The sequence below is a fragment of the Puntigrus tetrazona genome, chromosome 12 (genome assembly GCF_018831695.1).
Source record: "Puntigrus tetrazona isolate hp1 chromosome 12, ASM1883169v1, whole genome shotgun sequence".
In the NCBI taxonomy this organism is placed as follows: Eukaryota; Metazoa; Chordata; class Actinopteri; order Cypriniformes; family Cyprinidae; genus Puntigrus; species Puntigrus tetrazona.
The window spans coordinates 4,345,102-4,371,134 of NC_056710.1; the positions used below are offsets into that span (position 1 = coordinate 4,345,102).

The following is a 26,033-nucleotide window of genomic DNA, read 5'->3' on the forward strand; positions in this document are numbered from 1 at the left end:
ACAGCAACTACAAGAGCCACAACCCGCTTCTGGCATGCCCCCGTAGAAACCTGGAGCCTTAGCGCTTTACATCGCTTGGCCACGCTCCCAGTGGGTAGGTGCTACACACTCCAACATTTTCGAAGTTCACATATGCGACCTTGCCTCAAGCACACCTCTCTTGGTTTTACTTGTTTAAAGTAAAAACTGCCGGCAGATCGGATCAAGGACACTTTAACGCGGTTTCTGTAGGGTCTGTCACAACATCACTGAGTGCACATGCAGCCTTGCTTGGCTAAACCATTGCTGGCAGCGTGGGATTCGAACCCACGCCCCTGAGAGACTGGAGCCTAAATCCAGCGCCTTAGACCACTCGGCCACGCTACCCCACGCAACTGCCCACCGTGGGCGCTTTTTGCACTCTCACTCGGCTCGGCCATAAGAGTCTTCAAAAAAACACAGACGCACTGGCAGCGGTGGATTCGAACCCACGCTCGAAGAGACTGGAGCCTTAATCCAGCGCCTTAGACCGTCGCCACGCTTACCCACAAAGCCGACTTACTTGGGCTGATTTTTTTCGCATCTAGTTACGGAGTGCAGATAGTTTTTTGTTCAAATGCACCTGGATGTGTGTCAAGAGCCTGACACAAGAGCCTTCCAAGAGCCTGCTCTGGCACGCACCAAGAGACTGGACCCTTAATCCAGTGTCTTTGGGTAGGTGCTCCACTGGTAGAGGCGCTGGAGGTAGAGGAAAAGACATCTGGCAGGGTCTTTGGGTAGGTGCTCCACTGGTAGAGGCGCTGGAGGTAGAGGATGAGACATCTGGTATGTCCCTGGCGGTCGTGGAAAGCCAAGTCTTTTTCCTCTCGCATGTGGAGTGCAGATCTTAACCTGATCAAACACACCTGAATGGGCTAATCAAGACCTTAGGGTCTGTCCACAAAAGGCAGTCAGCTGTGTTGCCTCTGAAACTCAAAATTGTTTGTTTTCAACCAAAAACTTTCAGTGACTGGCCTTGGCTGTTTCCATTTTTTGGGACGATTTATTGCCTTTAGCTATTGTTTTTTTTATTCCAGTTATTTTTTCAGCTTTTGCAGTGAAAATTGATGTTCCGGTTCAACAGGGTGCCTCTGTTGGAAAGGAGCAGGCTAAGGAAAGCAAAAGCGGCAGACTTTGTTCAGGCACAGCAACCACAAGAGCCACAACCCGCTCTGGCATGCCCCCAGAGAAACCGGAGCCTTAGCGCTTTACATCGCTGGCCACGCTTCCCAGTGGGTAGGTGCTACACACTCCAACATTTTCGAAGTTCACATATGCGACCTTGCCTCAAGCACACCTCTTGGTTTTACTTGTTTAAAGTAAAAACTGCCGGCAGATCGGATCAAGGACACTTTAACGCGGTTTCAGAGGGTCTGTCACAACATCACTGAGTGCACATGCAGCCTTGCTTGGCTAAACCATTGCTGGCAGCGTGGGATTCAACCCACGCCCCTGAGAGACTGGAGCCTAAATCCAGCGCCTTAGACCACTCCGCCACGCTTACCCCACGCAACTGCCCACCGTGGGCGCTTTTTTGCACTCTCACTCGGCTCGGCCATAAGAGTCTTCAAAAACACAGACGCACTGGCAGCTGGGATTCGAACCCACGCCCGAAGAGACTGGAGCCTTAATCCAGCGCCTTAGACCGCTCGGCCACGCTACCCCACAAAGCCGACTTACTTGGGCTGATTTTTTTCATCTAGTTACGGAGTGCAGATAGTTTTTGTTCAAATGCACCTGGATGTGTGTCAAGAGCCTGACACAAGAGCCTTCCAAGAGCCTGCTCTGGCACGCACCAAGAGACTGGACCCTTAATCCAGTGTCTTTGGGCAGGTGCTCCACTGGTAGAGGCGCTGGAGGTAGAGGAAAAGACATCTGGCAGGGTCTTTGGGCAGGTGCTCCACTGGTAGAGGCGCTGGAGGTAGAGGATGAGACATCTGGTATGTCCCTGGCGGTCGTGGAAAGCCAAGTCTTTTTCCTCTCGCATGTGGAGTGCAGATCTTAACCTGATCAAACACACCTGAATGGGCTAATCAAGACCTTAGGGTCTGTCCACAAAAGGCAGTCAGCTGTGTTGCCCTGAAACTCAAAATTGTTTGTTTTCAACCAAAAACTTTCAGTGACTGGCCTTGGCTGTTTCCATTTTTTGGGACGATTTATTGCCTTTAGCTATTGTTTTTTTTATTCCAGTTATTTTTTCAGCTTTTGCAGTGAAAATTGATGTTCCGGTTCAACAGGGTGCCTCTGTTGGAAAGGAGCAGGCTAAGGAAAGCAAAAGCGGCAGACTTTGTTCAGGCACAGCAACCACAAGAGCCACAACCCGCTCTGGCATGCTCCTCAGAGAGACCGGAGCCTTAGCGCTTACATCGCTGGCCACGCTTCCCAGTGGGTAGGTGCTACACACTCCAACATTTTCGAAGTTCACATATGCGACCTTGCCTCAAGCACACCTCTTGGTTTTACTTGTTTAAAGTAAAAACTGCCGGCAGATCGGATCAAGGACACCTTAACGCGGTTTCGTAGGGTCTGTCACAACATCACTGAGTGCACATGCAGCCTTGCTTGGCTAAACCATTGCTGGCAGCGGTGGGATTCGAACCCACGCCCCCTGAGAGACTGGAGCCTAAATCCAGCGCCTTAGACCACTCGGCCACGCTACCCCACCCAACTGCCCACCGTGGGCGCTTTTTTGCACTCTCACTCGGCTCGGCCATAAGAGTCTTCAAAAAAACACAGACGCACTGGCAGCGTGGGATTCGAACCCACGCCCCCGAAGAGACTGGAGCCTTAATCCAGCGCCTTAGACCGCTCGGCCACGCTACCCCACAAAGCCGACTTACTTGGGCTGATTTTTTTCGCATCTAGTTACGGAGTGCAGATAGTTTTTTGTTCAAATGCACCTGGATGTGTGTCAAGAGCCTGACACAAGAGCCTTCCAAGAGCCTGCTCTGGCACGCACTGAAGAGACTGGACCCTTAATCCAGTGTCTTTGGGCAGGTGCTCCACTGGTAGAGGCGCTGGAGGTAGAGGAAAAGACATCTGGCAGGGTCTTTGGGCAGGTGCTCCACTGGTAGAGGCGCTGGAGGTAGAGGATGAGACATCTGTATGTCCCTGGCGGTCGGGAAAGCCAAGTCTTTTTCCTCTCGCATGTGGAGTGCAGATCTTAACCTGATCAAACACACCTGAATGGGCTAATCAAGACCTTAGGGTCTGTCCACAAAAGGCAGTCAGCTGTGTTGTTCTGAAACTCAAAATTGTTTGTTTTCAACCAAAAACTTTCAGTGACTGGCCTTGGCTGTTTCCATTTTTTGGGACGATTTATTGCCTTTAGCTATTGTTTTTTTTATTCCAGTTATTTTTTCAGCTTTTGCAGTGAAAAATTGATGTTCCGGGTTCAACAGGGTGCCTCTGTTGGAAAGGAGCAGGCTAAGGAAAGCAAAAGCGGCAGACTTTGTTCAGGCACAGCAACCACAAGAGCCACAACCCGCTCTGGCATGCCCCTCAGAGAGACCGGAGCCTTAGCGCTTTACATCGCTTGGCCACGCTTCCCAGTGGGTAGGTGCTACACACTCCAACATTTTCGGAAGTTCACATATGCGACCTTGCCTCAAGCACACCTCTTGGTTTTACTTGTTTAAAGTAAAAACTGCCGGCAGATCGGATCAAGGACACCTTAACGCGGTTTCGTAGGGTCTGTCACAACATCACTGAGTGCACATGCAGCCTTGCTTGGCTAAACCATTGCTGGCAGCGGTGGGATTCGAACCCACGCCCCCTGAGAGACTGGAGCCTAAATCCAGCGCCTTAGACCACTCGGCCACGCTACCCCACGCAACTGCCCACCGTGGGCGCTTTTTTGCACTCTTAGTCTCGGCTCGGCCATAAGAGTCTTCGAAAAAAACACAGACGCACTGGCATTCGAACCCACGCCCCCGAAGAGACTGGAGCCTTAATCCAGCGCCTTAGACCGCTCGGCCACGCTACCCCACAAAGCCGACTTACTTGGGCTGATTTTTTTCGCATCTAGTTACGGAGTGCAGATAGTTTTTTGTTCAAATGCACCTGGATGTGTGTCAAGAGCCTGACACAAGAGCCTTCCAAGAGCCTGCTCTGCACGCACTGAAGAGACTGGACCCTTAATCCAGTGTCTTTGGGCAGGTGCTCCACTGGTAGAGGCGCTGGAGGTAGAGGAAAAGACATCTGGCAGGGTCTTTGGGCAGGTGCTCCACTGGTAGAGGCGCTGGAGGTAGAGGATGAGACATCTGGTATGTCCCTGGCGGTCGGGAAAGCCAAGTCTTTTTCCTCTCGCATGTGGAGTGCAGATCTTAACCTGATCAAACACACCTGAATGGGCTAATCAAGACCTTAGGGTCTGTCCACAAAAGGCAGTCAGCTGTGTTGCCCTGAAACTCAAAATTGTTTGTTTTCAACCAAAAACTTTCAGTGACTGGCCTTGGCTGTTTCCATTTTTTGGGACGATTTATTGCCTTTAGCTATTGTTTTTTTATTCCAGTTATTTTTTCAGCTTTTGCAGTGAAAATTGATGTTCCGGGTTCAACAGGGTGCCTCTGTTGGAAAGGAGCAGGCTAAGGAAAGCAAAAGCGCAGACTTTGTTCAGGCACAGCAACCACAAGAGCCACAACCCGCTCTGGCATGCCCTCAGAGAGACCGGAGCCTTAGCGCTTTACATCGCTTGGCCACGCTTCCCAGTGGGTAGGTGCTACACACTCCAACATTTTCGAAGTTCACATATGCGACCTTGCCTCAAGCACACCTCTTGGTTTTACTTGTTTAAAGTAAAACTGCCGCAGATCGGATCAAGGACACTTTAACGCGGTTTCAGAGGGTCTGTCACAACATCACTGAGTGCACATGCAGCCTTGCTTGGCTAAACCATTGCTGGCAGCGGTGGGATTCAAACCCACGCCCCTGAGAGACTGGAGCCTAAATCCAGCGCCTTAGACCACTCGGCCACGCTTACCCCACGCAACTGCCCACCGTGGGCGCTTTTTGCACTCTCACTCGGCTCGGCCATAAGAGTCTTCAAAAAAAACACAGACGCACTGGCAGCGGTGGATTCGAACCCACGCCCGAAGAGACTGGAGCCTTAATCCAGCGCCTTAGACCGCTCGGCCACGCTACCCCACAAAGCCGACTTACTTGGGCTGATTTTTTCGTGATCTAGTTACGGAGTGCAGATAGTTTTTTGTTCAAATGCACCTGGATGTGTGTCAAGAGCCTGACACAAGAGCCTTCCAAGAGCCTGCTCTGGCACGCACCAAGAGACTGGACCCTTAATCCAGTGTCTTTGGGCAGGTGCTCCACTGGTAGAGGCGCTGGAGGTAGAGGAAAAGACATCTGGCAGGGTCTTTTGGGTAGGTGCTCCACTGGTAGAGGCGCTGGAGGTAGAGGATGAGACATCTGGTATGTCCCTGGCGGTCGTGGAAAGCCAAGTCTTTTTCCTCTCGCATGTGGAGTGCAGATCTTAACCTGATCAAACACACCTGAATGGGCTAATCAAGACCTTAGGGTCTGTCCACAAAAGGCAGTCAGCTGTGTTGTTCTGAAACTCAAAATTGTTTGTTTTCAACCAAAAACTTTCAGTGACTGGCCTTGGCTGTTTCCATTTTTGGGACGATTTATTGCCTTTAGCTATTGTTTTTTTATTCCAGTTATTTTTTCAGCTTTTGCAGTGAAAAATTGATGTTCCGGGTTCAACAGGGTGCCTCTGTTGGAAAGGAGCAGGCTAAGGAAAGCAAAAGCGGCAGACTTTGTTCAGGCACAGCAACCACAAGAGCCACAACCCGCTCTGGCATGCCCCTCAGAGAAACCGGAGCCTTAGCGCTTTACATCGCTTGGCCACGCTTCCCAGTGGGTAGGTGCTACACACTCCAACATTTTCGAAGTTCACATATGCGACCTTGCCTCAAGCACACCTCTTGGTTTTACTTGTTTAAAGTAAAACTGCCGCAGATCGGATCAAGGACACTTTAACGCGGTTTCAGAGGGTCTGTCACAACATCACTGAGTGCACATGCAGCCTTGCTTGGCTAAACCATTGCTGGCAGCGTGGGATTCGAACCCACGCCCCTGAGAGACTGGAGCCTAAATCCAGCGCCTTAGACCACTCGCCACGCTTACCCCACGCAACTGCCCACCGTGGGCGCTTTTTTGCACTCTCACTCTCGGCTCGGCCATAAGAGTCTTCGAAAAAAACACAGACGCACTGGCATTCGAACCCACGCCCCCGAAGAGACTGGAGCCTTAATCCAGCGCCTTAGACCGCTCGGCCACGCTACCCCACAAAGCCGACTTACTTGGGCTGATTTTTTTCGCATCTAGTTACGGAGTGCAGATAGTTTTTTGTTCAAATGCACCTGGATGTGTGTCAAGAGCCTGACACAAGAGCCTTCCAAGAGCCTGCTCTGGCACGCACCCGAAGAGACTGGACCCTTAATCCAGTGTCTTTGGGTAGGTGCTCCACTGGTAGAGGCGCTGGAGGTAGAGGAAAAGACATCTGGCAGGGTCTTTGGGTAGGTGCTCCACTGGTAGAGGCGCTGGAGGTAGAGGATGAGACATCTGGTATGTCCCTGGCGGTCGTGGAAAGCCAAGTCTTTTTCCTCTCGCATGTGGAGTGCAGATCTTAACCTGATCAAACACACCTGAATGGGCTAATCAAGACCTTAGGGTCTGTCCACAAAAGGCAGTCAGCTGTGTTGTTCTGAAACTCAAAATTGTTTGTTTTCAACCAAAACTTTCAGTGACTGGCCTTGGCTGTTTCATTTTTTGGGACGATTTATTGCCTTTAGCTATTGTTTTTTTATTCCAGTTATTTTTTCAGCTTTTGCAGTGAAAATTGATGTTCCGGGTTCAACAGGGTGCCTCTGTTGGAAAGGAGCAGGCTAAGGAAAGCAAAAGCGGCAGACTTTGTTCAGGCACAGCAACCACAAGAGCCACAACCCGCTCTGGCATGCCCTCAGAGAAACCGGAGCCTTAGCGCTTTACATCGCTGGCCACGCTTCCCAGTGGGTAGGTGCTACACACTCCAACATTTTCGAAGTTCACATATGCGACCTTGCCTCAAGCACACCTCTTGGTTTTACTTGTTTAAAGTAAAACTGCCGGCAGATCGGATCAAGGACACCTTAACGCGGTTTCAGAGGGTCTGTCACAACATCACTGAGTGCACATGCAGCCTTGCTTGGCTAAACCATTGCTGGCAGCGGTGGATTCGAACCCACGCCCCTGAGAGACTGGAGCCCAAATCCAGCGCCTTAGACCACTCGGCCACGCTACCCCACGCAACTGCCCACCGTGGGCGCTTTTTGCACTCTCACTCGGCTCGCCATAAGAGTCTTCAAAAAAAAACACAGACGCACTGTGGATTCGAACCCACGCCCCGAAGAGACTGGAGCCTTAATCCAGCGCCTTAGACCGCTCGCCACGCTACCCCACAAAGCCGACTTACTTGGGCTGATTTTTTTCGCATCTAGTTACGGAGTGCAGATAGTTTTTTGTTCAAATGCACCTGGATGTGTGTCAAGAGCCTGACACAAGAGCCTTCCAAGAGCCTGCTCTGGCACGCACTGAAGAGACTGGACCCTTAATCCAGTGTCTTTGGGTAGGTGCTCCACTGGTAGAGGCGCTGGAGGTAGAGGAAAAGACATCTGGCAGGGTCTTTGGGTAGGTGCTCCACTGGTAGAGGCGCTGGAGGTAGAGGATGAGACATCTGGTATGTCCCTGGCGGTCGTGGAAAGCCAAGTCTTTTTCCCTCTCGCATGTGGAGTGCAGATCTTAACCTGATCAAACACACCTGAATGGGCTAATCAAGACCTTAGGGTCTGTCCACAAAAGGCAGTCAGCTGTGTTGCCCTGAAACTCAAAATTGTTTGTTTTCAACCAAAAACTTTCAGTGACTGGCCTTGGCTGTTTCCATTTTTTGGGACGATTTATTGCCTTTAGCTATTGTTTTTTTTATTCCAGTTATTTTTTCAGCTTTTGCAGTGAAAAATTGATGTTCCGGGTTCAACAGGGTGCCTCTGTTGGAAAGGAGCAGGCTAAGGAAAGCAAAAGCGGCAGACTTTGTTCAGGCACAGCAACCACAAGAGCCACAACCCGCTCTGGCATGCCCCCGTAGAGACCGGAGCCTTAGCGCTTTACATCGCTTGGCCACGCTTCCCAGTGGGTAGGTGCTACACACTCCAACATTTTCGGAAGTTCACATATGCGACCTTGCCTCAAGCACACCTCTTGGTTTTACTTGTTTAAAGTAAAAACTGCCGGCAGATCGGATCAAGGACACTTTAACGCGGTTTCGTAGGGTCTGTCACAACATCACTGAGTGCACATGCAGCCTTGCTTGGCTAAACCATTGCTGGCAGCGGTGGGATTCGAACCCACGCCCCCTGAGAGACTGGAGCCTAAATCCAGCGCCTTAGACCACTCGGCCACGCTACCCCACGCAACTGCCCACCGTGGGCGCTTTTTTGCACTCTCACTCTCGGCTCGGCCATAAGAGTCTTCGAAAAAAACACAGACGCACTGGCATTCGAACCCACGCCCCCGAAGAGACTGGAGCCTTAATCCAGCGCCTTAGACCGCTCGGCCACGCTACCCCACAAAGCCGACTTACTTGGGCTGATTTTTTTCGCATCTAGTTACGGAGTGCAGATAGTTTTTTGTTCAAATGCACCTGGATGTGTGTCAAGAGCCTGACACAAGAGCCTTCCAAGAGCCTGCTCTGGCACGCACCCGAAGAGACTGGACCCTTAATCCAGTGTCTTTGGGTAGGTGCTCCACTGGTAGAGGCGCTGGAGGTAGAGGAAAAGACATCTGGCAGGGTCTTTGGGTAGGTGCTCCACTGGTAGAGGCGCTGGAGGTAGAGGATGAGACATCTGGTATGTCCCTGGCGGTCGGGAAAGCCAAGTCTTTTCCTCTCGCATGTGGAGTGCAGATCTTAACCTGATCAAACACACCTGAATGGGCTAATCAAGACCTTAGGGTCTGTCCACAAAAGGCAGTCAGCTGTGTTGCCCTGAAACTCAAAATTGTTTGTTTTCAACCAAAAACTTTCAGTGACTGGCCTTGGCTGTTTCCATTTTTTGGGACGATTTATTGCCTTTAGCTATTGTTTTTTTTATTCCAGTTATTTTTTCAGCTTTTGCAGTGAAAAATTGATGTTCCGGGTTCAACAGGGTGCCTCTGTTGGAAAGGAGCAGGCTAAGGAAAGCAAAAGCGGCAGACTTTGTTCAGGCACAGCAACCACAAGAGCCACAACCCGCTCTGGCATGCCCCCATAGAAACCGGAGCCTTAGCGCTTTACATCGCTTGGCCACGCTTCCCAGTGGGTAGGTGCTACACACTCCAACATTTTCGAAGTTCACATATGCGACCTTGCCTCAAGCACACCTCTTGGTTTTACTTGTTTAAAGTAAAAAATGCCGGCAGATCGGATCAAGGACACTTTAACGCGGTTTCGTAGGGTCTGTCACAACATCACTGAGTGCACATGCAGCCTTGCTTGGCTAAACCATTGCTGGCAGCGGTGGGATTCGAACCCACGCCCCCTGAGAGACTGGAGCCTAAATCCAGCGCCTTAGACCACTCGGCCACGCTACCCCACGCAACTGCCCACCGTGGGCGCTTTTTGCACTCTCACTCGGCTCGCCATAAGAGTCTTCAAAAAAACACAGACGCACTGGCAGCGTGTGGGATTCAACCCACGCCCGAAGAGACTGGAGCCTTAATCCAGCGCCTTAGACCGCTCGGCCACGCTACCCCACAAAGCCGACTTACTTGGGCTGATTTTTTTCGCATCTAGTTACGGAGTGCAGATAGTTTTTTGTTCAAATGCACCTGGATGTGTGTCAAGAGCCTGACACAAGAGCCTTCCAAGAGCCTGCTCTGGCACGCACCCGAAGAGACTGGACCCTTAATCCAGTGTCTTTGGGTAGGTGCTCCACTGGTAGAGGCGCTGGAGGTAGAGGAAAAGACATCTGGCAGGGTCTTTGGGTAGGTGCTCCACTGGTAGAGGCGCTGGAGGTAGAGGATGAGACATCTGGTATGTCCCTGGCGGTCGTGGAAAGCCAAGTCTTTTTCCTCTCGCATGTGGAGTGCAGATCTTAACCTGATCAAACACACCTGAATGGGCTAATCAAGACCTTAGGGTCTGTCCACAAAAGGCAGTCAGCTGTGTTGCCCTGAAACTCAAAATTGTTTGTTTTCAACCAAAAACTTTGAGTGACTGGCCTTGGCTGTTTCCATTTTTTGGGACGATTTATTGCCTTTAGCTATTGTTTTTTTTATTCCAGTTATTTTTTCAGCTTTTGCAGTGAAAAATTGATGTTCCGGTTCAACAGGGTGCCTCTGTTGGAAAGGAGCAGGCTAAGGAAAGCAAAAGCGGCAGACTTTGTTCAGGCACAGCAACCACAAGAGCCACAACCCGCTCTGGCATGCCCTCAGAGAAACCGGAGCCTTAGCGCTTTACATCGCTGGCCACGCTTCCCAGTGGGTAGGTGCTACACACTCCAACATTTTCGGAAGTTCACATATGCGACCTTGCCTCAAGCACACCTCTTGGTTTTACTTGTTTAAAGTAAAAACTGCCGGCAGATCGGATCAAGGACACTTTAACGCGGTTTCGTAGGGTCTGTCACAACATCACTGAGTGCACATGCAGCCTTGCTTGGCTAAACCATTGCTGGCAGCGGTGGGATTCGAACCCACGCCCCCTGAGAGACTGGAGCCTAAATCCAGCGCCTTAGACCACTCGCCACGCTACCCCACGCAACTGCCCACCGTGGCGCTTTTTTTGCACTCTCACTCGGCTCGCCATAAGAGTCTTCAAAAACACAGACGCACTGGCATTCGAACCCACGCCCCCGAAGAGACTGGAGCCTTAATCCAGCGCCTTAGACCGCTCGGCCACGCTACCCCACAAAGCCGACTTACTTGGGCTGATTTTTTTCGCATCTAGTTACGGAGTGCAGATAGTTTTTTGTTCAAATGCACCTGGAGATGTGTCAAGAGCCTGACACAAGAGCCTTCCAAGAGCCTGCTCTGGCACGCACCCGAAGAGACTGGACCCTTAATCCAGTGTCTTTGGGTAGGTGCTCCACTGGTAGAGGCGCTGGAGGTAGAGGAAAAGACATCTGGCAGGGTCTTTGGGTAGGTGCTCCACTGGTAGAGGCGCTGGAGGTAGAGGATGAGACATCTGGTATGTCCCTGGCGGTCGGGAAAGCCAAGTCTTTTTCCTCTCGCATGTGGAGTGCAGATCTTAACCTGATCAAACACACCTGAATGGGCTAATCAAGACCTTAGGGTCTGTCCACAAAAGGCAGTCAGCTGTGTTGCCCTGAAACTCAAAATTGTTTGTTTTCAACCAAAACTTTGAGTGACTGGCCTTGGCTGTTTCCATTTTTTGGGACGATTTATTGCCTTTAGCTATTGTTTTTTTTATTCCAGTTATTTTTTCAGCTTTTGCAGTGAAAAATTGATGTTCCGGGTTCAACAGGGTGCCTCTGTTGGAAAGGAGCAGGCTAAGGAAAGCAAAAGCGGCAGACTTTGTTCAGGCACAGCAACCACAAGAGCCACAACCCGCTCTGGCATGCCCCCAGAGAAACCGGAGCCTTAGCGCTTTACATCGCTGGCCACGCTTCCCAGTGGGTAGGTGCTACACACTCCAACATTTTCGGAAGTTCACATATGCGACCTTGCCTCAAGCACACCTCTTGGTTTTACTTGTTTAAAGTAAAACTGCCGCAGATCGGATCAAGGACACTTTAACGCGGTTTCAGAGGGTCTGTCACAACATCACTGAGTGCACATGCAGCCTTGCTTGGCTAAACCATTGCTGGCAGCGTGGATTCGAACCCACGCCCCTGAGAGACTGGAGCCTAAATCCAGCGCCTTAGACCACTCGGCCACGCTTACCCCACGCAACTGCCCACCGTGGGCGCTTTTTTGCACTCACTCGGCTCGCCATAAGAGTCTTCGAAAAAAAAAACACAGACGCACTGGCATTCGAACCCACGCCCCCGAAGAGACTGGAGCCTTAATCCAGCGCCTTAGACCGCTCGGCCACGCTACCCCACAAAGCCGACTTACTTGGGCTGATTTTTTTCGCATCTAGTTACGGAGTGCAGATAGTTTTTTGTTCAAATGCACCTGGATGTGTGTCAAGAGCCTGACACAAGAGCCTTCCAAGAGCCTGCTCTGGCACGCACCCGAAGAGACTGGACCCTTAATCCAGTGTCTTTGGGTAGGTGCTCCACTGGTAGAGGCGCTGGAGGTAGAGGAAAAGACATCTGGCAGGGTCTTTGGGTAGGTGCTCCACTGGTAGAGGCGCTGGAGGTAGAGGATGAGACATCTGGTATGTCCCTGGCGGTCGTGGAAAGCCAAGTCTTTTTCCCTCTCGCATGTGGAGTGCAGATCTTAACCTGATCAAACACACCTGAATGGGCTAATCAAGACCTTAGGGTCTGTCCACAAAAGGCAGTCAGCTGTGTTGCCCTGAAACTCAAAATTGTTTGTTTTCAACCAAAAACTTTGAGTGACTGGCCTTGGCTGTTTCCATTTTTTGGGACGATTTATTGCCTTTAGCTATTGTTTTTTTTATTCCAGTTATTTTTTCAGCTTTTGCAGTGAAAAATTGATGTTCCGGGTTCAACAGGGTGCCTCTGTTGGAAAGGAGCAGGCTAAGGAAAGCAAAAGCGGCAGACTTTGTTCAGGCACAGCAACCACAAGAGCCACAACCCGCTCTGGCATGCCCCCGTAGAGACCGGAGCCTTAGCGCTTTACATCGCTTGGCCACGCTTCCCAGTGGGTAGGTGCTACACACTCCAACATTTTCGGAAGTTCACATATGCGACCTTGCCTCAAGCACACCTCTTGGTTTTACTTGTTTAAAGTAAAAACTGCCGGCAGATCGGATCAAGGACACCTTAACGCGGTTTCGTAGGGTCTGTCACAACATCACTGAGTGCACATGCAGCCTTGCTTGGCTAAACCATTGCTGGCAGCGGTGGATTCGAACCCACGCCCCTGAGAGACTGGAGCCTAAATCCAGCGCCTTAGACCACTCGGCCACGCTACCCCACGCAACTGCCCACCGTGGGCGCTTTTTTGCACTCTCACTCTCGGCTCGGCCATAAGAGTCTTCGAAAAAAAAAACACAGACGCACTGGGATTCGAACCCACGCCCCCGAAGAGACTGGAGCCTTAATCCAGCGCCTTAGACCGCTCGGCCACGCTACCCCACAAAGCCGACTTTACTTGGGCTGATTTTTTTTCGCATCTAGTTACGGAGTGCAGATAGTTTTTTGTTCAAATGCACCTGGATGTGTGTCAAGAGCCTGACACAAGAGCCTTCCAAGAGCCTGCTCTGGCACGCACCCGAAGAGACTGGACCCTTAATCCAGTGTCTTTGGGTAGGTGCTCCACTGGTAGAGGCGCTGGAGGTAGAGGAAAAGACATCTGGCAGGGTCTTTGGGTAGGTGCTCCACTGGTAGAGGCGCTGGAGGTAGAGGATGAGACATCTGGTATGTCCCTGGCGGTCGTGGAAAGCCAAGTCTTTTCCCTCTCGCATGTGGAGTGCAGATCTTAACCTGATCAAACACACCTGAATGGGCTAATCAAGACCTTAGGGTCTGTCCACAAAAGGCAGTCAGCTGTGTTGCCCTGAAACTCAAAATTGTTTGTTTTCAACCAAAAACTTTCAGTGACTGGCCTTGGCTGTTTCCATTTTTTGGGACGATTTATTGCCTTTAGCTATTGTTTTTTTATTCCAGTTATTTTTTCAGCTTTTGCAGTGAAAATTGATGTTCCGGGTTCAACAGGGTGCCTCTGTTGGAAAGGAGCAGGCTAAGGAAAGCAAAAGCGGCAGACTTTGTTCAGGCACAGCAACCACAAGAGCCACAACCCGCTCTGGCATGCCCCCTCAGAGAAACCGGAGCCTTAGCGCTTTACATCGCTGGCCACGCTTCCCAGTGGGTAGGTGCTACACACTCCAACATTTTCGGAAGTTCACATATGCGACCTTGCCTCAAGCACACCTCTTGGTTTTACTTGTTTAAAGTAAAAATGCCGCAGATCGGATCAAGGACACTTTAACGCGGTTTCAGAGGGTCTGTCACAACATCACTGAGTGCACATGCAGCCTTGCTTGGCTAAACCATTGCTGGCAGCGGTGGATTCGAACCCACGCCCCTGAGAGACTGGAGCCTAAATCCAGCGCCTTAGACCACTCGGCCACGCTACCCCACGCAACTGCCCACCGTGGGCGCTTTTTGCACTCTCACTCGGCTCGGCCATAAGAGTCTTCAAAAAAACACAGACGCACTGGCAGCGTGTGGATTCGAACCCACGCCCCAAGAGACTGGAGCCTTAATCCAGCGCCTTAGACCGCTCGGCCACGCTACCCCACAAAGCCGACTTACTTGGGCTGATTTTTTCGCATCTAGTTACGGAGTGCAGATAGTTTTTTGTTCAAATGCACCTGGATGTGTGTCAAGAGCCTGACACAAGAGCCTTCCAAGAGCCTGCTCTGGCACGCACTGAAGAGACTGGACCCTTAATCCAGTGTCTTTGGGTAGGTGCTCCACTGGTAGAGGCGCTGGAGGTAGAGGAAAAGACATCTGGCAGGGTCTTTGGGTAGGTGCTCCACTGGTAGAGGCGCTGGAGGTAGAGGATGAGACATCTGGTATGTCCCTGGCGGTCGGGAAAGCCAAGTCTTTTTCCTCTCGCATGTGGAGTGCAGATCTTAACCTGATCAAACACACCTGAATGGGCTAATCAAGACCTTAGGGTCTGTCCACAAAAGGCAGTCAGCTGTGTTGTCTCTGAAACTCAAAATTGTTTGTTTTCAACCAAAAACTTTCAGTGACTGGCCTTGGCTGTTTCATTTTTTGGGACGATTTATTGCCTTTAGCTATTGTTTTTTTATTCCAGTTATTTTTTCAGCTTTTGCAGTGAAAAATTGATGTTCCGGGTTCAACAGGGTGCCTCTGTTGGAAAGGAGCAGGCTAAGGAAAGCAAAAGCGGCAGACTTTGTTCAGGCACAGCAACCACAAGAGCCACAACCCGCTCTGGCATGCCCCCTCAGAGAGACCGGAGCCTTAGCGCTTTACATCGCTGGCCACGCTTCCCAGTGGGTAGGTGCTACACACTCCAACATTTTCGAAGTTCACATATGCGACCTTGCCTCAAGCACACCTCTTGGTTTTACTTGTTTAAAGTAAAAACTGCCGCAGATCGGATCAAGGACACCTTAACGCGGTTTCAGAGGGTCTGTCACAACATCACTGAGTGCACATGCAGCCTTGCTTGGCTAAACCATTGCTGGCAGCGTGGATTCGAACCCACGCCCCTGAGAGACTGGAGCCCAAATCCAGCGCCTTAGACCACTCGGCCACGCTTACCCCACGCAACTGCCCACCGTGGGCGCTTTTTGCACTCTCACTCGGCTCGGCCATAAGAGTCTTCAAAAACACAGACGCACTGGCAGCTGTGGATTCGAACCCACGCCCGAAGAGACTGGAGCCTTAATCCAGCGCCTTAGACCGCGGCCACGCTACCCCACAAAGCCGATTTACTTGGGCTGATTTTTTTCGCATCTAGTTACGGAGTGCAGATAGTTTTTTGTTCAAATGCACCTGGATGTGTGTCAAGAGCCTGACACAAGAGCCTTCCAAGAGCCTGCTCTGGCACGCACCAAGAGACTGGACCCTTAATCCAGTGTCTTTGGGCAGGTGCTCCACTGGTAGAGGCGCTGGAGGTAGAGGAAAAGACATCTGGCAGGGTCTTTGGCAGGTGCTCCACTGGTAGAGGCGCTGGAGGTAGAGGATGAGACATCTGGTATGTCCCTGGCGGTCGGGAAAGCCAAGTCTTTTTCCTCTCGCATGTGGAGTGCAGATCTTAACCTGATCAAACACACCTGAATGGGCTAATCAAGACCTTAGGGTCTGTCCACAAAAGGCAGTCAGCTGTGCTGTTCTGAAACTCAAAATTGTTTGTTTTCAACCAAAAACTTTCAGTGACTGGCCTTGGCTGTTTCATTTTTGGGACGATTTATTGCCTTTAGCTATTGTTTTTTTATTCCAGTTATTTTTCAGCTTTTGCAGTGAAAATTGATGTTCCGGTTCAACAGGGTGCCTCTGTTGGAAAGGAGCAGGCTAAGGAAAGCAAAAGCGGCAGACTTTGTTCAGGCACAGCAACCACAAGAGCCACAACCCGCTCTGGCATGCCCTCAGAGAAACCGGAGCCTTAGCGCTTTACATCGCTGGCCACGCTTCCCAGTGGGTAGGTGCTACACACTCCAACATTTTCGAAGTTCACATATGCGACCTTGCCTCAAGCACACCTCTTGGTTTTACTTGTTTAAAGTAAAACTGCCGCAGATCGGATCAAGGACACCTTAACGCGGTTTCAGAGGGTCTGTCACAACATCACTGAGTGCACATGCAGCCTTGCTTGGCTAAACCATTGCTGGCAGCGGTGGATTCGAACCCACGCCCCTGAGAGACTGGAGCCTAAATCCAGCGCCTTAGACCACTCGGCCACGCTTACCCCACGCAACTGCCCACCGTGGGCGCTTTTTGCACTCTCACTCGGCTCGGCCATAAGAGTCTTCAAAAAAAACACAGACGCACTGGCAGCGTGTGGATTCAACCCACGCCCCGAAGAGACTGGAGCCTTAATCCAGCGCCTTAGACCGCTCGGCCACGCTACCCCACAAAGCTGACTTACTTGGGCTGATTTTTTCGCATCTAGTTACGGAGTGCAGATAGTTTTTTGTTCAAATGCACCTGGATGTGTGTCAAGAGCCTGACACAAGAGCCTTCCAAGAGCCTGCTCTGGCACGCACTGAAGAGACTGGACCCTTAATCCAGTGTCTTTGGGTAGGTGCTCCACTGGTAGAGGCGCTGGAGGTAGAGGAAAAGACATCTGGCAGGGTCTTTGGGTAGGTGCTCCACTGGTAGAGGCGCTGGAGGTAGAGGATGAGACATCTGGTATGTCCCTGGCGGTCGTGGAAAGCCAAGTCTTTTTCCCTCTCGCATGTGGAGTGCAGATCTTAACCTGATCAAACACACCTGAATGGGCTAATCAAGACCTTAGGGTCTGTCCACAAAAGGCAGTCAGCTGTGTTGCCCTGAAACTCAAAATTGTTTGTTTTCAACCAAAACTTTGAGTGACTGGCCTTGGCTGTTTCATTTTTTGGGACGATTTATTGCCTTTAGCTATTGTTTTTTTATTCCAGTTATTTTTTCAGCTTTTGCAGTGAAAAATTGATGTTCCGGGTTCAACAGGGTGCCTCTGGAAAGGAGCAGGCTAAGGAAAGCAAAAGCGGCAGACTTTGTTCAGGCACAGCAACCACAAGAGCCACAACCCGCTCTGGCATGCCCCAGAGAAACCGGAGCCTTAGCGCTTACATCGCTTGGCCACGCTTTCCCAGTGGGTAGGTGCTACACACTCCAACATTTTCGAAGTTCACATATGCGACCTTGCCTCAAGCACACCTCTTGGTTTTACTTGTTTAAAGTAAAAACTGCCGGCAGATCGGATCAAGGACACTTTAACGCTGCGTTTCAGAGGGTCTGTCACAACATCACTGAGTGCACATGCAGCCTTGCTTGGCTAAACCATTGCTGGCAGCGGTGGGATTCGAACCCACGCCCCTGAGAGACTGGAGCCTAAATCCAGCGCCTTAGACCACTCGGCCACGCTTACCCCACGCAACTGCCCACCGTGGGGCTTTTTGCACTCTCACTCTCGCTCGCCATAAGAGTCTTCAAAAACACAGACGCACTGGCAGCGTGTGGATTCGAACCCACGCCCAAGAGACTGGAGCCTTAATCCAGCGCCTTAGACCGCCGCCACGCTACCCCACAAAGCCGACTTACTTGGGCTGATTTTTTCGCATCTAGTTACGGAGTGCAGATAGTTTTTTGTTCAAATGCACCTGGATGTGTGTCAAGAGCCTGACACAAGAGCCTTCCAAGAGCCTGCTCTGGCACGCACCAAGAGACTGGACCCTTAATCCAGTGTCTTTGGGTAGGTGCTCCACTGGTAGAGGCGCTGGAGGTAGAGGAAAAGACATCTGGCAGGGTCTTTGGGTAGGTGCTCCACTGGTAGAGGCGCTGGAGGTAGAGGATGAGACATCTGGTATGTCCCTGGCGGTCGGGAAAGCCAAGTCTTTTTTCCTCTCGCATGTGGAGTGCAGATCTTAACCTGATCAAACACACCTGAATGGGCTAATCAAGACCTTAGGGTCTGTCCACAAAAGGCAGTCAGCTGTGTTGCCCTGAAACTCAAAATTGTTTGTTTTCAACCAAAACTTTGAGTGACTGGCCTTGGCTGTTTCATTTTTTGGGACGATTTATTGCCTTTAGCTATTGTTTTTTTTATTCCAGTTATTTTTTCAGCTTTTGCAGTGAAAAATTGATGTTCCGGGTTCAACAGGGTGCCTCTGTTGGAAAGGAGCAGGCTAAGGAAAGCAAAAGCGCAGACTTTGTTCAGGCACAGCAACCACAAGAGCCACAACCCGCCTGGCATGCTCCCCAGAGAGACCGGAGCCTTAGCGCTTTACATCGCTTGGCCACGCTTCCCAGTGGGTAGGTGCTACACACTCCAACATTTTCGGAAGTTCACATATGCGACCTTGCCTCAAGCACACCTCTTGGTTTTACTTGTTTAAAGTAAAAACTGCCGGCAGATCGGATCAAGGACACCTTAACGCTGTTTCAGAGGGTCTGTCACAACATCACTGAGTGCACATGCAGCCTTGCTTGGCTAAACCATTGCTGGCAGCGGTGGGATTCGAACCCACGCCCCTGAGAGACTGGAGCCCAAATCCAGCGCCTTAGACCACTCGGCCACGCTACTCCCACGCAACTGCCCACCGTGGGCGCTTTTTGCACTCTCACTCGGCTCGCCATAAGAGTCTTCAAAAAAACACAGACGCACTGGCAGCGGTGGGATTCGAACCCACGCCCCCGAAGAGACTGGAGCCTTAATCCAGCGCCTTAGACCGCTCGCCACGCTACCCCACAAAGCCGACTTACTTGGGCTGATTTTTTTCGCATCTAGTTACGGAGTGCAGATAGTTTTTTGTTCAAATGCACCTGGATGTGTGTCAAGAGCCTGACACAAGAGCCTTCCAAGAGCCTGCTCTGGCACGCACCAAGAGACTGGACCCTTAATCCAGTGTCTTTGGGTAGGTGCTCCACTGGTAGAGGCGCTGGAGGTAGAGGAAAAGACATCTGGCAGGGTCTTTGGGTAGGTGCTCCACTGGTAGAGGCGCTGGAGGTAGAGGATGAGACATCTGGTATGTCCCTGGCGGTCGTGGAAAGCCAAGTCTTTTTCCTCTCGCATGTGGAGTGCAGATCTTAACCTGATCAAACACACCTGAATGGGCTAATCAAGACCTTAGGGTCTGTCCACAAAAGGCAGTCAGCTGTGTTGTTCTGAAACTCAAAATTGTTTGTTTTCAACCAAAACTTTCAGTGACTGGCCTTGGCTGTTTCCATTTTTTGGGACGATTTATTGCCTTTAGCTATTGTTTTTTTATTCCAGTTATTTTTTCAGCTTTTGCAGTGAAAAATTGATGTTCCAGGGTTCAACAGGGTGCCTCTGTTGGAAAGGAGCAGGCTAAGGAAAGCAAAAGCGGCAGACTTTGTTCAGGCACAGCAACCACAAGAGCCACAACCCGCTCTGGCATGCCCTCGTAGAGAACGGAGCCTTAGCGCTTACATCGCTTGGCCACGCTTCCCAGTGGGTAGGTGCTACACACTCCAACATTTTCGAAGTTCACATATGCGACCTTGCCTCAAGCACACCTCTTGGTTTTACTTGTTTAAAGTAAAAACTGCCGCAGATCGGATCAAGGACACTTTAACGCTGTTTCAGAGGGTCTGTCACAACATCACTGAGTGCACATGCAGCCTTGCTTGGCTAAACCATTGCTGGCAGCGGTGGATTCGAACCCACGCCCCTGAGAGACTGGAGCCTAAACCAGCGCCTTAGACCACTCGGCCACGCTACCCCACGCAACTGCCCACCGTGGGCGCTTTTTTGCACTCTCACTCGGCTCGGCCATAAGAGTCTCTCAAAAAAACACAGACGCACTGGCAGTGGGATTCGAACCCACGCCCCAAGAGACTGGAGCCTTAATCCAGCGCCTTAGACCGCTCTCGCCACGCTACCCCACAAAGCCGACTTACTTGGGCTGATTTTTTCGCATCTAGTTACGGAGTGCAGATAGTTTTTTGTTCAAATGCACCTGGATGTGTGTCAAGAGCCTGACACAAGAGCCTTCCAAGAGCCTGCTCTGGCACGCACCAAGAGACTGGACCCTTAATCCAGTGTCTTTGGGTAGGTGCTCCACTGGTAGAGGCGCTGGAGGTAGAGGAAAAGACATCTGGCAGGGTCTTTGGGCAGGTGCTCCACTGGTAGAGGCGCTGGAGGTAGAGGATGAGACATCTGGTATGTCCCTGGCGGTCGTGGGAAAGCCAAGTCTTTTTCCTCTCGCATGTGGAGTGCAGATCTTAACCTGATCAAACACACCTGAATGGGCTAATCAAGACCTTAGGGTCTGTCCACAAAAGGCAGTCAGCTGTGTTGCCCTGAAACTCAAAATTGTTTGTTTTCAACCAAAACTTTGAGTGACTGGCCTTGGCTGTTTCATTTTTTGGGACGATTTATTGCCTTTAGCTATTGTTTTTTTATTCCAGTTATTTTTTCAGCTTTGCAGTGAAAAATTGATGTTCCGGGTTCAACAGGGTGCCTCTGTTGGAAAGGAGCAGGCTAAGGAAAGCAAAAGCGGCAGACTTTGTTCAGGCACAGCAACCACAAGAGCCACAACCCGCTCTGGCATGCCCCCGTAGAAACCGGAGCCTTAGCGCTTTACATCGCTGGCCACGCTTCCCAGTGGGTAGGTGCTACACACTCCAACATTTTCGAAGTTCACATATGCGACCTTGCCTCAAGCACACCTCTTGGTTTTACTTGTTTAAAGTAAAACTGCGGCAGATCGGATCAAGGACACTTTAACGCGGTTTCGTAGGGTCTGTCACAACATCACTGAGTGCACATGCAGCCTTGCTTGGCTAAACCATTGCTGGCAGCGGTGGGATTCGAACCCACGCCCCCTGAGAGACTGGAGCCTAAATCCAGCGCCTTAGACCACTCGGCCACGCTTACCCCACGCAACTGCCCACCGTGGGCGCTTTTTGCACTCTCACACTCGGCTCGCCATAAGAGTCTTCGAAAAAAAACACAGACGCACTGGCAGCGGTGGATTCAACCCACGCCCGAAGAGACTGGAGCCTTAATCCAGCGCCTTAGACCGCTCGGCCACGCTACCCCACAAAGCCGATTTACTTGGGCTGATTTTTTCGTGATCTAGTTACGGAGTGCAGATAGTTTTTTGTTCAAATGCACCTGGATGTGTGTCAAGAGCCTGACACAAGAGCCTTCCAAGAGCCTGCTCTGGCACGCACCGAAGAGACTGGACCCTTAATCCAGTGTCTTTGGGCAGGTGCTCCACTGGTAGAGGCGCTGGAGGTAGAGGAAAAGACATCTGGCAGGGTCTTTGGGTAGGTGCTCCACTGGTAGAGGCGCTGGAGGTAGAGGATGAGACATCTGGTATGTCCCCTGGCGGTCGTGGAAAGCCAAGTCTTTTTCCTCTCGCATGTGGAGTGCAGATCTTAACCTGATCAAACACACCTGAATGGGCTAATCAAGACCTTAGGGTCTGTCCACAAAAGGCAGTCAGCTGTGTTGCCTCTGAAACTCAAAATTGTTTGTTTTCAACCAAAAACTTTGAGTGACTGGCCTTGGCTGTTTCCATTTTTTGGGACGATTTATTGCCTTTAGCTATTGTTTTTTTTATTCCAGTTATTTTTTCAGCTTTTGCAGTGAAAAATTGATGTTCCGGTTCAACAGGGTGCCTCTGTTGGAAAGGAGCAGGCTAAGGAAAGCAAAAGCGGCAGACTTTGTTCAGGCACAGCAACCACAAGAGCCACAACCCGCTCTGGCATGCCCCCGTAGAGAGACCGGAGCCTTAGCGCGCTTACATCGCTGGCCACGCTTCCCAGTGGGTAGGTGCTACACACTCCAACATTTTCGGAAGTTCACATATGCGACCTTGCCTCAAGCACACCTCTTGGTTTTACTTGTTTAAAGTAAAACTGCCGGCAGATCGGATCAAGGACACTTTAACGCGTTTTTCAGAGGGTCTGTCACAACATCACTGAGTGCACATGCAGCCTTGCTTGGCTAAACCATTGCTGGCAGCGGTGGGATTCGAACCCACGCCCCTGAGAGACTGGAGCCCAAATCCAGCGCCTTAGACCACTCGCCACGCTTACCCCACGCAACTGCCCACCGTGGGCGCTTTTTGCACTCTCACTCGGCTCCGGCCATAAGAGTCTTCAAAAACACAGACGCACTGGCAGCGGTGGATTCGAACCCACGCCCCGAAGAGACTGGAGCCTTAATCCAGCGCCTTAGACCGCTCGGCCACGCTACCCCACAAAGCCGACTTACTTGGGCTGATTTTTTTTCGCATCTAGTTACGGAGTGCAGATAGTTTTTGTTCAAATGCACCTGGATGTGTGTCAAGAGCCTGACACAAGAGCCTTCCAAGAGCCTGCTCTGGCACGCACTGAAGAGACTGGACCCTTAATCCAGTGTCTTTGGGCAGGTGCTCCACTGGTAGAGGCGCTGGAGGTAGAGGAAAAGACATCTGGCAGGGTCTTTGGGCAGGTGCTCCACTGGTAGAGGCGCTGGAGGTAGAGGATGAGACATCTGGTATGTCCCTGGCGGTCGTGGAAAGCCAAGTCTTTTTCCTCTCGCATGTGGAGTGCAGATCTTAACCTGATCAAACACACCTGAATGGGCTAATCAAGACCTTAGGGTCTGTCCACAAAAGGCAGTCAGCTGTGTTGCCCTGAAACTCAAAATTGTTTGTTTTCAACCAAAAACTTTGAGTGACTGGCCTTGGCTGTTTCCATTTTTTGGGACGATTTATTGCCTTTAGCTATTGTTTTTTTATTCCAGTTATTTTTTCAGCTTTTGCAGTGAAAAATTGATGTTCGGGTTCAACAGGGTGCCTCTGTTGGAAAGGAGCAGGCTAAGGAAAGCAAAAGCGGCAGACTTTGTTCAGGCACAGCAACCACAAGAGCCACAACCCGCTCTGGCATGCCCTCAGAGAAACCGGAGCCTTAGCGCTTTACATCGCTGGCCACGCTTCCCAGTGGGTAGGTGCTACACACTCCAACATTTTCGAAGTTCACATATGCGACCTTGCCTCAAGCACACCTCTCTGGTTTTACTTGTTTAAAGTAAAACTGCCGGCAGATCGGATCAAGGACACTTTAACGCGTTTCTCAGAGGGTCTGTCACAACATCACTGAGTGCACATGCAGCCTTGCTTGGCTAAACCATTGCTGGCAGCGGTGGATTCGAACCCACGCCCCTGAGAGACTGGAGCCCAAATCCAGCGCCTTAGACCACTCGGCCACGCTACCCCACGCAACTGCCCACCCGGGCGCTTTTTGCACTCTCACTCGGCTCGCCATAAGAGTCTTCAAAAAAAAACACAGACGCACTGGCAGCGTGGATTCAACCCACGCCCCGAAGAGACTGGAGCCTTAATCCAGCGCCTTAGACCGCTCGGCCACGCTACCCCACAAAGCCGACTTACTTGGGCTGATTTTTTTCGCATCTAGTTACGGAGTGCAGATAGTTTTTTGTTCAAATGCACCTGGATGTGTGTCAAGAGCCTGACACAAGAGCCTTCCAAGAGCCTGCTCTGGCACGCACCAAGAGACTGGACCCTTAATCCAGTGTCTTTGGGCAGGTGCTCCACTGGTAGAGGCGCTGGAGGTAGAGGAAAAGACATCTGGCAGGGTCTTTGGGTAGGTGCTCCACTGGTAGAGGCGCTGGAGGTAGAGGATGAGACATCTGGTATGTCCCTGGCGGTCGTGGAAAGCCAAGTCTTTTTCCTCTCGCATGTGGAGTGCAGATCTTAACCTGATCAAACACACCTGAATGGGCTAATCAAGACCTTAGGGTCTGTCCACAAAAGGCAGTCAGCTGTGTTGCCCTGAAACTCAAAATTGTTTGTTTTCAACCAAAAACTTTGAGTGACTGGCCTTGGCTGTTTCCATTTTTGGGACGATTTATTGCCTTTAGCTATTGTTTTTTTATTCCAGTTATTTTTTCAGCTTTTGCAGTGAAAAATTGATGTTCCGGGTTCAACAGGGTGCCTCTGTTGGAAAGGAGCAGGCTAAGGAAAGCAAAAGCGGCAGACTTTGTTCAGGCACAGCAACCACAAGAGCCACAACCCGCTCTGGCATGCCCTCAGAGAAACCGGAGCCTTAGCGCTTTACATCGCTGGCCACGCTTCCCAGTGGGTAGGTGCTACACACTCCAACATTTTCGAAGTTCACATATGCGACCTTGCCTCAAGCACACCTCTTGGTTTTACTTGTTTAAAGTAAAACTGCCGGCAGATCGGATCAAGGACACTTTAACGCGGTTTCAGAGGGTCTGTCACAACATCACTGAGTGCACATGCAGCCTTGCTTGGCTAAACCATTGCTGGCAGCGGTGGGATTCGAACCCACGCCCCTGAGAGACTGGAGCCTAAATCCAGCGCCTTAGACCACTCGGCCACGCTACCCCACGCAACTGCCCACCGTGGGCGCTTTTTGCACTCTCACTCTCGGCTCGCCATAAGAGTCTTTCAAAAACACAGACGCACTGGCAGCGGTGGATTCGAACCCACGCCCCGAAGAGACTGGAGCCTTAATCCAGCGCCTTAGACCGCCGGCCACGCTACCCCACAAAGCCGACTTACTTGGGCTGATTTTTTCGCATCTAGTTACGGAGTGCAGATAGTTTTTTGTTCAAATGCACCTGGATGTGTGTCAAGAGCCTGACACAAGAGCCTTCCAAGAGCCTGCTCTGGCACGCACCAAGAGACTGGACCCTTAATCCAGTGTCTTTGGGTAGGTGCTCCACTGGTAGAGGCGCTGGAGGTAGAGGAAAAGACATCTGGCAGGGTCTTTGGGTAGGTGCTCCACTGGTAGAGGCGCTGGAGGTAGAGGATGAGACATCTGGTATGTCCCTGGCGGTCGGGAAAGCCAAGTCTTTTTCCTCTCGCATGTGGAGTGCAGATCTTAACCTGATCAAACACACCTGAATGGGCTAATCAAGACCTTAGGGTCTGTCCACAAAAGGCAGTCAGCTGTGTTGCCCTGAAACTCAAAATTGTTTGTTTTCAACCAAAACTTTGAGTGACTGGCCTTGGCTGTTTTCATTTTTTGGGACGATTTATTGCCTTTAGCTATTGTTTTTTTATTCCAGTTATTTTTTCAGCTTTTGCAGTGAAAATTGATGTTCCGGTTCAACAGGGTGCCTCTGTTGGAAAGGAGCAGGCTAAGGAAAGCAAAAGCGGCAGACTTTGTTCAGGCACAGCAACCACAAGAGCCACAACCCGCTCTGGCATGCCCTCAGAGACCGGAGCCTTAGCGCTTACATCGCTTGGCCACGCTCCCAGTGGGTAGGTGCTACACACTCCAACATTTTCGAAGTTCACATATGCGACCTTGCCTCAAGCACACCTCTTGGTTTTACTTGTTTAAAGTAAAACTGCCGCAGATCGGATCAAGGACACTTTAACGCGGGTTTCAGAGGGTCTGTCACAACATCACTGAGTGCACATGCAGCCTTGCTTGGCTAAACCATTGCTGGCAGGTGGATTCGAACCCACGCCCCTGAGAGACTGGAGCCTAAATCCAGCGCCTTAGACCACTCGGCCACGCTACCCCACGCAACTGCCCACCGTGGGCGCTTTTTTGCACTCTTAGTCTCGGCTCGGCCATAAGAGTCTTCGAAAAAAACACAGACGCACTGGCATTCGAACCCACGCCCCCGAAGAGACTGGAGCCTTAATCCAGCGCCTTAGACCGCTCGGCCACGCTACCCCACAAAGCCGACTTACTTGGGCTGAT

The 26,033-nt window shown here is 51.0% G+C and overlaps 19 non-coding genes across 19 annotated transcripts; all 19 read right to left on the reverse strand.

Moving 5' to 3' along the window:
- Window positions 1–283: 283 nt before the first annotated feature.
- Window positions 284–366, reverse strand: trnal-uag. Its single transcript has one exon. It is a non-coding gene; the product is annotated as a tRNA-Leu (tRNA).
- Window positions 367–2,596: 2,230 nt separating this feature from the next.
- trnal-uag lies at window positions 2,597–2,678 on the reverse strand. The gene has a single exon. It is a non-coding gene; the product is annotated as a tRNA-Leu (tRNA).
- Window positions 2,679–2,760: 82 nt separating this feature from the next.
- trnal-aag lies at window positions 2,761–2,841 on the reverse strand. Its single transcript has one exon. It is a non-coding gene; the product is annotated as a tRNA-Leu (tRNA).
- A 922-nt stretch (window positions 2,842–3,763) lies between these two features.
- trnal-uag lies at window positions 3,764–3,845 on the reverse strand. Its single transcript has one exon. It is a non-coding gene; the product is annotated as a tRNA-Leu (tRNA).
- A 1,073-nt stretch (window positions 3,846–4,918) lies between these two features.
- On the reverse strand, window positions 4,919–5,000 carry trnal-uag. The gene has a single exon. It is a non-coding gene; the product is annotated as a tRNA-Leu (tRNA).
- An 82-nt stretch (window positions 5,001–5,082) lies between these two features.
- Window positions 5,083–5,161, reverse strand: trnal-aag. The gene has a single exon. It is a non-coding gene; the product is annotated as a tRNA-Leu (tRNA).
- Window positions 5,162–7,235: 2,074 nt separating this feature from the next.
- trnap-ugg lies at window positions 7,236–7,315 on the reverse strand. Its single transcript has one exon. It is a non-coding gene; the product is annotated as a tRNA-Pro (tRNA).
- A 1,078-nt stretch (window positions 7,316–8,393) lies between these two features.
- Window positions 8,394–8,475, reverse strand: trnal-uag. The gene has a single exon. It is a non-coding gene; the product is annotated as a tRNA-Leu (tRNA).
- A 1,079-nt stretch (window positions 8,476–9,554) lies between these two features.
- Window positions 9,555–9,636, reverse strand: trnal-uag. The gene has a single exon. It is a non-coding gene; the product is annotated as a tRNA-Leu (tRNA).
- Window positions 9,637–10,718: 1,082 nt separating this feature from the next.
- trnal-uag lies at window positions 10,719–10,799 on the reverse strand. The gene has a single exon. It is a non-coding gene; the product is annotated as a tRNA-Leu (tRNA).
- Window positions 10,800–13,031: 2,232 nt separating this feature from the next.
- On the reverse strand, window positions 13,032–13,111 carry trnal-uag. The gene has a single exon. It is a non-coding gene; the product is annotated as a tRNA-Leu (tRNA).
- A 1,084-nt stretch (window positions 13,112–14,195) lies between these two features.
- Window positions 14,196–14,275, reverse strand: trnal-uag. The gene has a single exon. It is a non-coding gene; the product is annotated as a tRNA-Leu (tRNA).
- A 3,386-nt stretch (window positions 14,276–17,661) lies between these two features.
- Window positions 17,662–17,743, reverse strand: trnal-uag. Its single transcript has one exon. It is a non-coding gene; the product is annotated as a tRNA-Leu (tRNA).
- A 1,073-nt stretch (window positions 17,744–18,816) lies between these two features.
- trnap-ugg lies at window positions 18,817–18,897 on the reverse strand. Its single transcript has one exon. It is a non-coding gene; the product is annotated as a tRNA-Pro (tRNA).
- Window positions 18,898–18,978: 81 nt separating this feature from the next.
- Window positions 18,979–19,059, reverse strand: trnal-aag. The gene has a single exon. It is a non-coding gene; the product is annotated as a tRNA-Leu (tRNA).
- A 2,072-nt stretch (window positions 19,060–21,131) lies between these two features.
- Window positions 21,132–21,214, reverse strand: trnal-uag. The gene has a single exon. It is a non-coding gene; the product is annotated as a tRNA-Leu (tRNA).
- Window positions 21,215–22,463: 1,249 nt separating this feature from the next.
- trnal-aag lies at window positions 22,464–22,543 on the reverse strand. The gene has a single exon. It is a non-coding gene; the product is annotated as a tRNA-Leu (tRNA).
- Window positions 22,544–23,463: 920 nt separating this feature from the next.
- On the reverse strand, window positions 23,464–23,543 carry trnap-ugg. Its single transcript has one exon. It is a non-coding gene; the product is annotated as a tRNA-Pro (tRNA).
- A 1,076-nt stretch (window positions 23,544–24,619) lies between these two features.
- On the reverse strand, window positions 24,620–24,700 carry trnal-uag. Its single transcript has one exon. It is a non-coding gene; the product is annotated as a tRNA-Leu (tRNA).
- Window positions 24,701–26,033: the final 1,333 nt, after the last annotated feature.